Source organism: Epinephelus lanceolatus, chromosome 2 (assembly GCF_041903045.1).
Source record: "Epinephelus lanceolatus isolate andai-2023 chromosome 2, ASM4190304v1, whole genome shotgun sequence".
Taxonomy (NCBI): domain Eukaryota; kingdom Metazoa; phylum Chordata; class Actinopteri; order Perciformes; family Serranidae; genus Epinephelus; species Epinephelus lanceolatus.
This window is the reverse complement of record NC_135735.1, coordinates 11,039,027-11,050,986: the sequence shown is the minus strand read 5'-3', so window position 1 is coordinate 11,050,986 and position 11,960 is coordinate 11,039,027. Positions and strand designations below refer to the sequence as shown.

The 11,960-nt window shown below is 41.3% G+C and overlaps 1 pseudogene across 1 annotated transcript; it reads right to left on the bottom strand.

Annotated features, from left to right (window-relative positions):
- Positions 1 to 128: 128 nt before the first annotated feature.
- On the bottom strand, positions 129 to 9,207 carry LOC117251994 (immunoglobulin superfamily containing leucine-rich repeat protein 2 pseudogene; annotated as a pseudogene). Its single transcript, XR_013493133.1, has 2 exons — positions 8,954 to 9,207; positions 129 to 5,970 (listed from the first exon to the last, which is right to left on the bottom strand). The product of XR_013493133.1 is annotated as an immunoglobulin superfamily containing leucine-rich repeat protein 2 pseudogene (transcript).
- Positions 9,208 to 11,960: the final 2,753 nt, after the last annotated feature.

Below are 11,960 nucleotides of genomic sequence, written 5' to 3'. Positions count from 1 at the left end.
GATATGTGTTGTAATAAACTAATATATTCAAGTAAGGACAACTTTTCCACATCATTAAAAACGTATTATTTTGAATGTAAAGCTGTCGAGACAAAAACAGAGATGAACAGACGAGCAACAAGTCAGCATCCCTTTGTCAAAACTTTATTGAGGCACATAGGATGAGGAGAGTTAGTGAGGATATTTAAACACTTTGGTAAAGCCCTACTACTTCCTTTATTACAGGGGTATAAAACAGAAAAAACATAGACTCAGATTTACTCTTGAATCCAGAATATTTACACCAGACACAGCATATTGTGACTCACAATAACAGGCAGCATGCAGGTCCTCTAACACAGTACTCTGGGAAACACGACAGGATGGACACGAGACCCAGATACAACGAGGCAGTAACTTCACACACACGCTCTGAAGTGCTTGTGCTGTTATACACAGTCTGCAGTAGATTCTGTGGATATTGAACTAACGTGTCCACATTTTACCAGCATGACAGAGAGCTTATTGAAAACACCCAGTTTTTATTTAACATGAAAACAGTTATTGTAATTTAAATGTTCACAGAGTAACTGGACAAAGAGCTCATAGCTGTGTGACATTACGTTTTTGCTTTTGAAACAACACAGTTTTTCTAAACATTTAAACTCCCGTTAAGTATCTGTATTTTAAAGCTACTGCACCCCTAATACGACAGCACAGGTTCACTGTTAAAGCAGAATATTGTTATCTTGTAGTTAGTTAGCCCATTCACTACTGCCTACTGCCTAGTTAACATTTTTCCTAGTAATTTTGCAATGCATGTTACACGTGACACAAGCTTTGATTCATTTAATTTAACACTCGCTTTTTTTGTGTCAAACCTTGATCGTCATCATCTCGATACTAGTTTGCAGAAATCAGGAGAAAATTATTGTGTGCTCTTCTTTTCACTCATTTGCTGTTTACTGAGAGCAAGTTTTTAACAATGATGCTTTTAAAAATAGACAGAGGCAAAAATCAAGATTATTTTCTGGCAGAAACTTTGTTTGAAAAAAATAATTTAATAAATATTTTAAATTTAAAGAATTTATTGTTAATTTCATGGTTTAATTTTTGTCTCTAAGAACATTTTGACAATTCATTGATGCCAGCCAAACAAACTAATGTTGGTACAAAATTTTATAGCTGTAAAATATATGAAATATCTCACTGTTACAAATTACACTAAAGGCACAAATGAACAAATAAGACTTCATGTTTATAACCCTGCCGCAGAGGTTATATTTCTCCTTTTTACAATGTTTATATCATTCACGTGAGAAATTTCTCACCAGATTTTATTGAAATTTTGTGAGTTCTGGACCAAAGAATGTGGCCAGATCCAGTATTTTTTTTTACTGTATTTCTTAATGTAAAAAGAAAAGGTGTTGAACAACATATTTAAAAAAAAATACAGTGAAGATATCTGTTTCATGCATCCCATGATTGTCTATCACTATGTGTGTTCTCAGCCCAGTCATCAGAATAAAATGTTTACATTCCTGCAAAACACAGATAAGTTATATTTGTACGTTTGATAAGTATAATGTAGTTCAGATTACATGTACATGAGTTGAGTCTCTCAGGAGGACGGGGTGGTGGATGGCCTGACACCTGCTGAGCACAGGACAGCAGCAGACCACTGTACACATTCAAGACCAACAACATTTAACAGGAGGTTAGGACATTTTCAGCCATGTTTGTAGCCAAAACATCTATTTTAAGCCAAAACATGATCTGTTCCGAAATCTAACCAAGTAGCCTAACCACACCTTAACCAAATTTTAGTTTTAACATATCCGCTACATATGAAACATACATGTGTAATATATCTGTGATTTTTCAGAAACGTACAATGCCAACATTTATTCCAGCGATGGACTGTTTTTTTTGGATCAAGATGCACTTTTAAAAGTTCTTTGCATTTTCTATTTAAAAAAAGACAACTGTGCCGCCGTGGAGAAAGTGGCACTTACTGTGTTTTTTGGCAAGCCAACTAAACCTGTTAGTGAGCCAGCTGTTTACCCCTGTTTCCAGTCTTTGTGCTATGCTAAGCTAACCGTCTCCTTGCTGCAGCGGCATATCTACTGGACAGCTACAGGCCCCCGGGAAGGGTGCTGGACTTTGAAGCCAATTTGGTGTAGTGGCCAAACTGTGTAACTACAACATCCAGGTCTGTCGTGATGCCATTGGGCCCAAAAAACATTTTCCAATAGACTTACAATGTGAAAGTGATGTCTGTAAATCAATGGATAAATGTTTCTGAGCATCAGAGACTGTCAAAATGATCCATTTCACTGTTGGGTTTGATCAGTTTGGTCAGATAATATCTAAAGAGTTGAGAAGTGCTGTACAATTACATCATTTCATCTACATCCAAGTTAGCGGAGTGCTAAACTATTAGCTAGCTGCTTGGCTGGCGAAGTCTGTAGTGCGCTTGCTCTATCCTCCTGAGACCCTGTGTCCTCATATGAGGACATCACATTTTGGGTTTACTTGATCTTATACTTCATTCTGCTTAACTCAGGCCTGTTGTCCTTGTTTGTGGATGTTTTTTGTGCCATCTAGTGGTAGTAAGAGCACAATACACTAATCCATGTAAAAACAAGATGGCAGCCATCTCTGCCAAGTCAGTCTGCAGCCAATCACGACACAAGAGTGGACAAGGTCCAAAACCTGATCAAATTTTATGGTTGAAACTTGTTTATTTATGATTAATAATGTTTGTTATTTGATATGGCGACAAATTTGACTAATTTTAGCCTACGAAACTGTTAATTAGGAAATAACCATTTGAAGACATTGGGACTATCATCTTATTTGAGGACACTGGGACTTCATTGTTGTCTCGTTTGAGGACACTGGGACTTAATTATCACTGACAATGTTAAGTTTTTCATACTTATCAGGTCCTACTGATCCAAAATAGCTAGGAGAAATTAAAAATGCATACCAAACAAAAGTTCGGGTCTCAGAAGGATATGAGCCCACTGACACAGACGATATGGGTACCAGTGAAGTCAAAGTTTTTTGGCTTCATGCACCACTGAGCAATTTTCATAGCAATTTATGGGGGCCCGCCTCCACTTCTCTTTATACATCTATGGAGATACATGAGAGTGGGTTTGATATTCTCATCTAACTCTCTGCAAGATAAGCAAATAAATGCATTTCCCTTAATACCAAACTATTATCTTAAACACTACTCATGCTCTGAGGAAGGCCTCTGGCGCAGACTTCTTAATAAATTCTTATTAAAAGTATAATCTCAATCTTAATAAAAATATGAGGCTGGACAGACACTGACTGCTCTGATGGAGCGCTGCCTTTCTCTACCTTCATAATTGATTTAAAATTTTGAGGTTGAGCACCCAGTTTCTCTCTCTAGAACACACGCTGGTTGTATTTTTGCTCTAACGTTGTTTATGGAGCTCATTTTTCAAAAGTGTACATGAATGCATCACAGAAAATTGCCTATTTTGAAAGGAGGAAAACAAGCTGTGATATTTCCAGTCACAAAAAACTAACAAGGTTTTCATTTCCAGGCCTAGTTCAGATTTCCCTAAAATGTTTGTCTGGAAAACATCCTCTGACAATCACAGCCTGGCAGCATGTAGCCTGTCTAGTGACTGAACGATTCAGCTCTGTAAATAAATGTATTTTATGTCTTGTCAGATCTCTGTGGAATAAAGCAATATTTCAGGGCTGCCTTTGCACAACTAAAGGAAGCCTAAACCATTGGCACAAACTGAAACAAAATCCTGTTTTATCCTTTGACCACATGCAAATGTAAACTGCTTTTTGTTATTTGTAGTTGCTTGTAATATTCACTGCCTCAGCCCCCAAAGGTAACCTGTCACTGTACTCAGAGCCGACCTCACAGTTGTCTAAATTCCTGCACTGAGACAAAGAAAAGGATTCAGTCATTACACTTTCTTCTGTATCTGCTTCTCTCTCACCGTCCCCACTCTCCGTCTCCCCCTCCTCCTCGTCCAGCTGGCTGCCGTTAATCTTCCTCTGGGACTCGGTGTGAGGTGCACGGATGTTAAAGTTGGCGGTGAGGTTCCTCTCCATGTGGTACTGGTCTTTGGCCTTCAGGATGAGCTTGTAGGTCTTGCTGCGGTATTTGTACACCAAGTGGAAGCACGTCGCACCCAGGAGGGGTACAGTGGACACGGTAAGGAGGCAGATGCTGACGGAAATGATGATGAGCAGGTTAGGCGTCCTCCTCTTCGTTGTGAACAGCACCTGAACCTCACAGTCCTCCCCTCTGTAGGTCAGACACAGGGAGTAGTTGGTGCCGGGGCGTAAACCGCTGAACAGATACGTGTTGACGCCCTCTTTGATCCGCGACCACTGCACAGCTGAGTGTTTGCGGTCGGCAGTGACGCACAGGTACAAGCCATTTGAGATGACTTTTTCGGAGGAGTCAGCCAGGTCATCGTGTTCTTCACTGTCAGCGTGGAGGCTCTCAGATGTGGTGGCAGCGGCGTTGGCACCCCGTTTGGCGCTGTGGTCTCTGGGTATGAGAAGAGGGTTGAGTCGCACTGTTACCTCTGTTTCTGACACCCCTAATGCGATGACGCCAAAGTCAAATGTGTACTGCTTGATATCATCCATGCTCCCGTTAAAGATGTGGCTGGAAATGTATCTCGTGTTAGCTGTCAAGCCGCATTTACTAGCACGTGATGGATATGTTGCTGCCTTCTCGGAGGGCTTGATCTCTGCAGTGGGCGGAAAACTGGGTGCAGTGTTCATGATGTCTTTTCTCTTTAAATCAGGGAGACGCACAGAATCAAAAACAGATGTTTTGTCTGTTGTTTGGTGTACAGATGGGTGCATTTTAACAAAGGCAGGTGTTGTGGTGATTCGTTTTTTGAGTGTTGGCTTTGGTAACGCCACCACTTCCACTGACACTGAATCCTCGGCTCTTCCAAACTCATTTGTGGCCGAGCAGCTGTAGTTACCGCCGTCTTCCTTCCTGAGGTATGAAATTATGAGAGTCCCATTATTAAAGACTTTGACTGGATTATAGGACAGTAACGAGTCTTCATTTGATTCTGCCGAGTCATCCTCAGTGAAGGACAATGCCAGCTCTAGCTTCTGGCTTTTGCTGCGAATGTCCCACAACACCAGAGGCTTTGGGTTTCCTGTGAATACACAAGTCAACACCAGCGTACTGCCCTCGAAGAAAGTCGTGTTGTGAGTATTTGGCTCGGCTTGTATTGTCACACTTGCGCCTGTGCACTTTGACTCAGGCAATTTTCCGATAATTTCCCCTCTGAGCTTCTGTGGCGTTGCACAAATGATCAAATTCTGCTCCGGGACTGTGATGGTGGTTTTTGAAATCCAGTCTCTGAGCCAGTCGAGGGAGCAGGTGCATGCAAAAGGGTTTTTATAAATCTGCAAGTGGGACAACGACACCAAACCATCAAACGTCCCTTCAGCGATGGTTGTGAATTTGTTATTGTTGAGTCGGAGGGACCTCAGGTCTTTGAGGTTGTCAAAGGCATCACTCGGCAGGTGCACCATCTCATTGTGGTTCATCTTCAACAGCAGCAGGCTCGTGAGATTCTGCAGATCCTCCCAGGGAAAGTCTACAAGTCTGTTGTGGCTGATGTCAAAGTTACGCAGATGACCTAAAGGCGTGAGGGTCCCCGGTTCAATAGATACGATCTCATTGTGGGCCATCCACAGCGACGTCACCCTGGTGACGTTGTCGAAGCTCCCCAATGATATCACACTGATCTTGTTGGCGGTGAGACTCACAGTTGTAACATTAAGAGGCAAACCATCTGGGACTGCGACCAAGTCTTTGTAGGAGCATTCAGCAAAATGGCGGCCATATTTATCTGAGCAGGTGCAGAGCTCAGGGCATCCGAGTCCGGTGGTGAGGACTGTGGCGATCCACAAAGTGAAGTAGAAGATGTCTGCGGCTGCCATTTTCTGCTCCTGTAAAACAGTGTCAGTCCATCTATCAGTCAGTGGATTAAGGTAGATTTATGCAGATTTAATGCAAAATGAGTGCAGCAGTAGAATAAAAGGACAGGAATTCAACAGACAAAAATCATACAGGTTTAAGCATAAAGAAAATGAAGCACCAGAACAAAATAAAAGGCATTTCAGCTCAACTTTAGCCTCTTGTTTGCAGATGAAAGAGTGGAAAATTGAGCCTGCCGATAGACTTTACTTAGAGAATCTAAGGTCCAGGTCATGGTCTAGGTTTAAGAATTGAAAGGGTGGGTCCAGCCACATCACATTGTTATTGTCTCACTTCTGTTATTAGTCACACAGATAGTCTTAGTTTCGATAGATAAGGTCGTAAAAAACTGGTTCTAACTGAAATTCAAAGCTGATGTTCAAGTTTACTCTAATCAAAGTAAGCCAGGAACACCACTGTCTCCAACTCACTGGTTCCCAACTGGTCCAGCCATGGGGTCCAAATTTCTCCTTAGTCATTGGTTCAAGGTCCACATGATTTAATATGTTAAGTATCATACACAGGTTTGGCCATGCTGTCGAGCTAGTTTAGCTGTCCATTAGTCACTCAATCTGCAGTGGGAAACAACACTTCAAAATAAAAGCTCTGTGCCAGAAATTCACTGTGCTTAAAAATAAAGTGTGTTTCTACAAACTTGACATGTTTGCGAGTCGTTTTTTGGACTTTTGGACTGTGACTCATCAGTTGGGAGCCACTGCTCCAACCCCTTAGAAGTGCTTTTGGTTTCTTACTCAAATTTATTCACATAAATCAATGGAGACTAACTCCAGGCAGATTTCGTCACCACCACTTCTGACATTTTTGCCTCTGACCTTCATCCAGTTATTTTAAATACTGTGAATAAAGACTGCTGACTGTGTGGTCTGTGGACTGTCCACAGTAACTGGGACATTGTTTCTCAGAAGAAATTTTACTGCTGAATCTTTTAATTTAATTCTCCACTTCTTTGAGCCTAGAGTCCTTTCATCTTCAGTGTACTGAGTGTACTGAGAAATGTCAGTCACGGATGGATAAATGAAACCAAAACTATCTGAATGGTTAGAGGTAATTGAGGAAATATGTTTTTTAAATCACTTTTGTCTATTTGATCTTTTCTCTGCCTGATAACATTGGCCTGTTTACAGGAGGAGAGAGGAAGAGCAGCTACTTCTGTCAATATAAAGAAGGCAGACACCCTGCTGGGGCACAGACCTGGAGCACCTCTGTACAGCAGCTGAACTTTATAGCTTTTTGTCTGTTTGGTGGCACCTGGGAGTTGCTGGACGTCCTCAGATCCATAGTCTTCATATATGTTTGCACTGATCTACATAAAATTGTCATCCTGGTTTTCCACATTCGAAGTTTGCCATTCTGGTCGGTCAGTTTTCTGGAAAGTTATCCCCTCTTCGGTATTCTTTCTATTTTTTTGAGCATCTAAGGAAAGTGTAATAAGCTGTACAGGTATCGTGAAGCTCTTTGGGGCAAATCTGTGACATTGGGCAGGGGTGAATATAAGATTTCAGGTTGTTGAGGGCTTGACATCTGGGGGGATCCTCCTCCAGAAAATTAGTACAGTTTTATGCACTCTAGCACCTTATTTACACTCAAAACACATGTCTTACTCGCTGAAAAATGAAGACTAGAGTCTGAAAAAAGTATAAATATGTTTATGTTTACTGTGGTAGAATGTAACTAAGTACATTTACTCAAGTACTGTACTTAGGTACAATTTTAAAGCACTTGTGTTTGAGTATTTCCATTTTCTGCTACTTGTACTCCTTTAAATCTCAGAGGTAAATACTGTATTTTTTACTTGTCTGCTTCAGTTACCTTTCAGATTATCAATAGAAAATATAATGAATAAATTAATTAATCAATAATTTTTCATTTTGGTTATTTCACACAGATTTTCTCACAGTCAATAACCAAAAAAAGGAATAGGGTGAAACCACAGGCTTATTTTTGCCTGTCCTATATCAACCAAAGGATAACCCAGAATATCAACTACGCCAAAGGAAATAAATGAATTAATAATTAAATACATTATATTTTAAATTATAATCCTCAGTTATTTCACGTTGAAAAACGAGTCATTTTTTTTAAAAACTCAGCAGAGAGCAACACAGTTTCAAATCGGCACTGAGTCCATTTTATAATTTGAGTCCCTGTTTCTCACTTTACGCTTCATGAATAAACAACCCTCTTAAATTATAATGATTATAATCAACTATAAATTATGATATAGACCATTATTATGGATAAAACTACCCAGCAGTACATAAAGAAAGTAAAATGAGCTCCACCTTTACCAGCTGCAACATTAAGGTGATGAAAACATTAATGCATCAGTGATTATAATCCAATAAAATAATGGGCCATTCTGCATAATGAGTACTTTCTGTGCTTTAGTATTTGATGCCTCTGTTGATAGACAGCTGTGTACACTGTCAGTTAACACGTATCTCTGTCTGACTTCAGTCGGAACATACCCTGTGGTGTCTGTGAGAACAGCAAACTGGTGCACAATCAATCTCACAGCTCATCCTAATGGAGATTTCTGCTCTGAAGCTGTGATGCACTGGGTTGATAAACTGAGTCCATGTTAAATGCACAGATGAAACAGCTGTGTGTTGTGTCATTGGAAGAAGCTTCTGTTTCAAACTACGCAGCAGCCTCCGGTGCTCTGTCCTTGGTGCTGAAAGGCAGCCGCATGTCTGCTGTTTGTTTACAGCAGTCTGATCTGCTGCATGACATGCACACTGCTGGAAATCACTCTTTTGATCTATGTATGAAACACAACATCATAAGTGTCAGCGTGATCCTGCCGAGACCAAAGTTCATCCCTGCAAAAAGACCTCGACACAGGATCGCACATGAATTATTGATGTTGGGAGGAAAGAGGATCCCTCACCTCCTCCGCGTCAGGAGACTAAAACTGGGTGTCAACGTGCTTACCTGTTTTTATTTTTGTCTCTGCAGAGAAATCCGAATGACGTCAGCCGGTGTTTCCAGTCAGAGCAGCGCAGGATGCATGCTGGTGTTAAGTTTGAGGATGAATAGGAGTCCGCGTGTGTGTCATTCCGCCTCTACATGGTGAACCCGTGTGTGCGTGCGCGCTGCGGGGTTTCTCCTGCCTGTGCATATATGTCAGCTATCTCGCCCTACTCTCCTCCTCCCATCCTACCCTCCTCACAGCTCTGGACACAGCAGCAGCGACGTTCCCAAATTTTTAAAGGGGAAACGACCCTCAAAATGACGGACAGCGTTTGTAGGAGATGACGACTACTGTGAGAGCTGATGGGCGCTTCATATAGTAACAAAAATAGGCTGCTAATAAGATATTATTAAGACTTATGTCCTTCTCAAATAAAAACAATGATACAGTTAATGTACTAACTAATATAAAACTTAAAGGGGAACTTTACCAATTTTACACATCACAATGTGTTTACAGATCCTTGAGAGTACTACTTTACATGTGAACAAAGTTGTGTAAATCCTTTTGTGTCTCCAGATGGAGCTGTGTGAAGTCTGATGCCTCAAGTGATGTCACTTGAGTCAGTGTTGGTTGAGTCTTAAGACTAGAAGTTTAAGGTGCCATGTACACATGCCGTGTTTTTTGCATGCTCAAATTCATTGTTTTCAGTGAGTACGCACAGCAGGTGTGCTCAAATGCCAGAGCGAAGCCGTTGTGGTGCACATGCATTCCTGAGCGCCTATTTTTCAGGGTGTATTGGCTGCGCCCTGAGATAAACCAAGTTAAACTTTTGGAACACAGCAGCACACACTGCATGTATTGTAACGAGGAACCACCAATCACAGCCCGCAGATATCCTCCTCTCTATTTCTGGTAAATAGGCTATGATACAGTACTTGCTTAGCAACCTCAGATGCAACTTACTGCCGCGCTCTTGAAAGCTAGCTCAAAAAAGGCACAAAAGTAGCGCCCAGTGCTCGACCTTGCATTTTCCAGGCGGTTAAAGACCCAGCATGTGTATGGCTCCTAAAATGGAAAACATGCATATGATATGCTTAATAATGATTATGCAGGGCTTTTTGTGTTGTATTACACTGTGCACGTGTTCATGTATTGACCCCTTGCTGAGTCCCGCCCCCAAACGCAGACCAGCCAATCATCACGTAGCATCAGGCCGGCTCAGACCAGGGTCCGACAACAACACAGCTGTGCTCCATTGACTCTAATGCAGTCGTTTCAGATTTCCTTCATTTTCAGGCTGGTTTTGTGGATTTGGAGCTAAATGTTGTGCCTGGGGCACGTCATGTATTAATGATACTTGTTACCTGGAGAGGTTGGAAAAAGATGTATGTTTTTTCCCTGTTCCAAAACCAAAATCAAACCCTGAAATGTTAGCCAGCTATCTACTGAAGATAGAGCCTACTGAATCTATACACATGCTGTGTTTGCTTTTTAATGATTATAACAGTGGAAAAAAGACCGACCCTGCTGTACAGGAACCAGACAGCATTGGGGGGGGATGCAGTGAGACAAAAACAAAAGTTAAGGCAGCAGAAGTACAAGTAGGTGTGCAGGAGTGGTGGTGGATGGGTCAAACAGCCACCAACTTTCACCTGGAGACCAGTGTTCACTTCCCCTAAGATTGTAGAGCCAAACCCTGTTCTTTTACCTAAACCCCACTACCTGTGTGTTGGCAAAAAGAATGTACATTTGTTACTGAAGGAGAATAAAACATTAATTTGCGGTATTGTACCGACGTAGTGCATTTATTTTGAATATTTTTTCCTGTACAACTGAAGTATATTTTGAAAGAAGACAAGACATGTAACAGGCAGAAGTTGACATGGTGTCACAGAACGTCAACAACCAACGCACCCAGGGTACCTTTCACGTCATATCTCGACTTTGAAAGTCCATGACCAATTGTCGATATGTGATGAGGTCGGAGTGAGAAAGTGTTGAAATGCAGACTCTGCCTTCTTGTGTAATGCACTTTTCGGGAGTATCACACATGACTTTTGTTTTTCCTATGGGGGAGAGCAATGTTCTAGTCCTTCGTCATTTTGTGCTTGAGTTTTTGGTCTGAATTTGATAAATGTTAGTCACATTGTGCATTTTGGTTTGAAGTGTCTGTTAGGTAACTGGAGTTTTCTCCCATTAGGTTTGGTAACAATCTCTTAGCAGTGAGGTTGTTGCAGCTTGATCTCTTAAAGTGGCAGTGGCTCTGTGGGGGTAACTGCATAGCAGAGACTTTCTGGACCCACTGGTGTCCAGTGAATAAGTCACCCCATCAGTAGCTGCCTGAAGACTAGGGATGAGCTCATATAGTGAGCTGTAGGCTTCGTCAGTTGGCTTAGCTTGGGAGACTCCAGATTGTTTATGTGGACTACCTTTTGGTTTTGTTAATGCAATTGGGATTCAACTTTTTAGATTTATGCATAGTATCAGGCTTGTTTAATGTCAAAAGTCAGTGTTTTTTTGGCCCTTTCAGCACCACAAGCAGAGCGCCATTTAGTTCCATTATAGTCGAGAGAAGACAAACATCTCTAGAGTTGAACTCAGCATCTCACACCAAAACAATTTAGATTGATAAACAGGTATGATAACATGTATTTTTGATTTTTAGGTGAACTGTCCCTTTAATTTTCTGCACACTGACAAAAGATGAAACAGGTTTATCAAAGTGTGAGAGCTCTGCAGGGCAACACAAGGCGTCGAGCCAGCAGAGAAAAACAGAAAGAAACCCATTTTGAGGTGTGTGTGTGTGTGTGTGTGTGTGTGTGTGTGTGTATGTGTGTTTGGCATGCAATAGTACAGCTGATTAGATGTGGGAGCAGAGAACAGAGGGCAGAATGAATCCTCCGAAGAAATCTTGATTCATTTAGTTCACATCTAATCTCGTCTTCATCATCCTGCCTGAAATACTTCTGCATCATTACAACATGGAGACCTGGGTTTCTCCTGTTCTGCATTTCTCCTTTTATC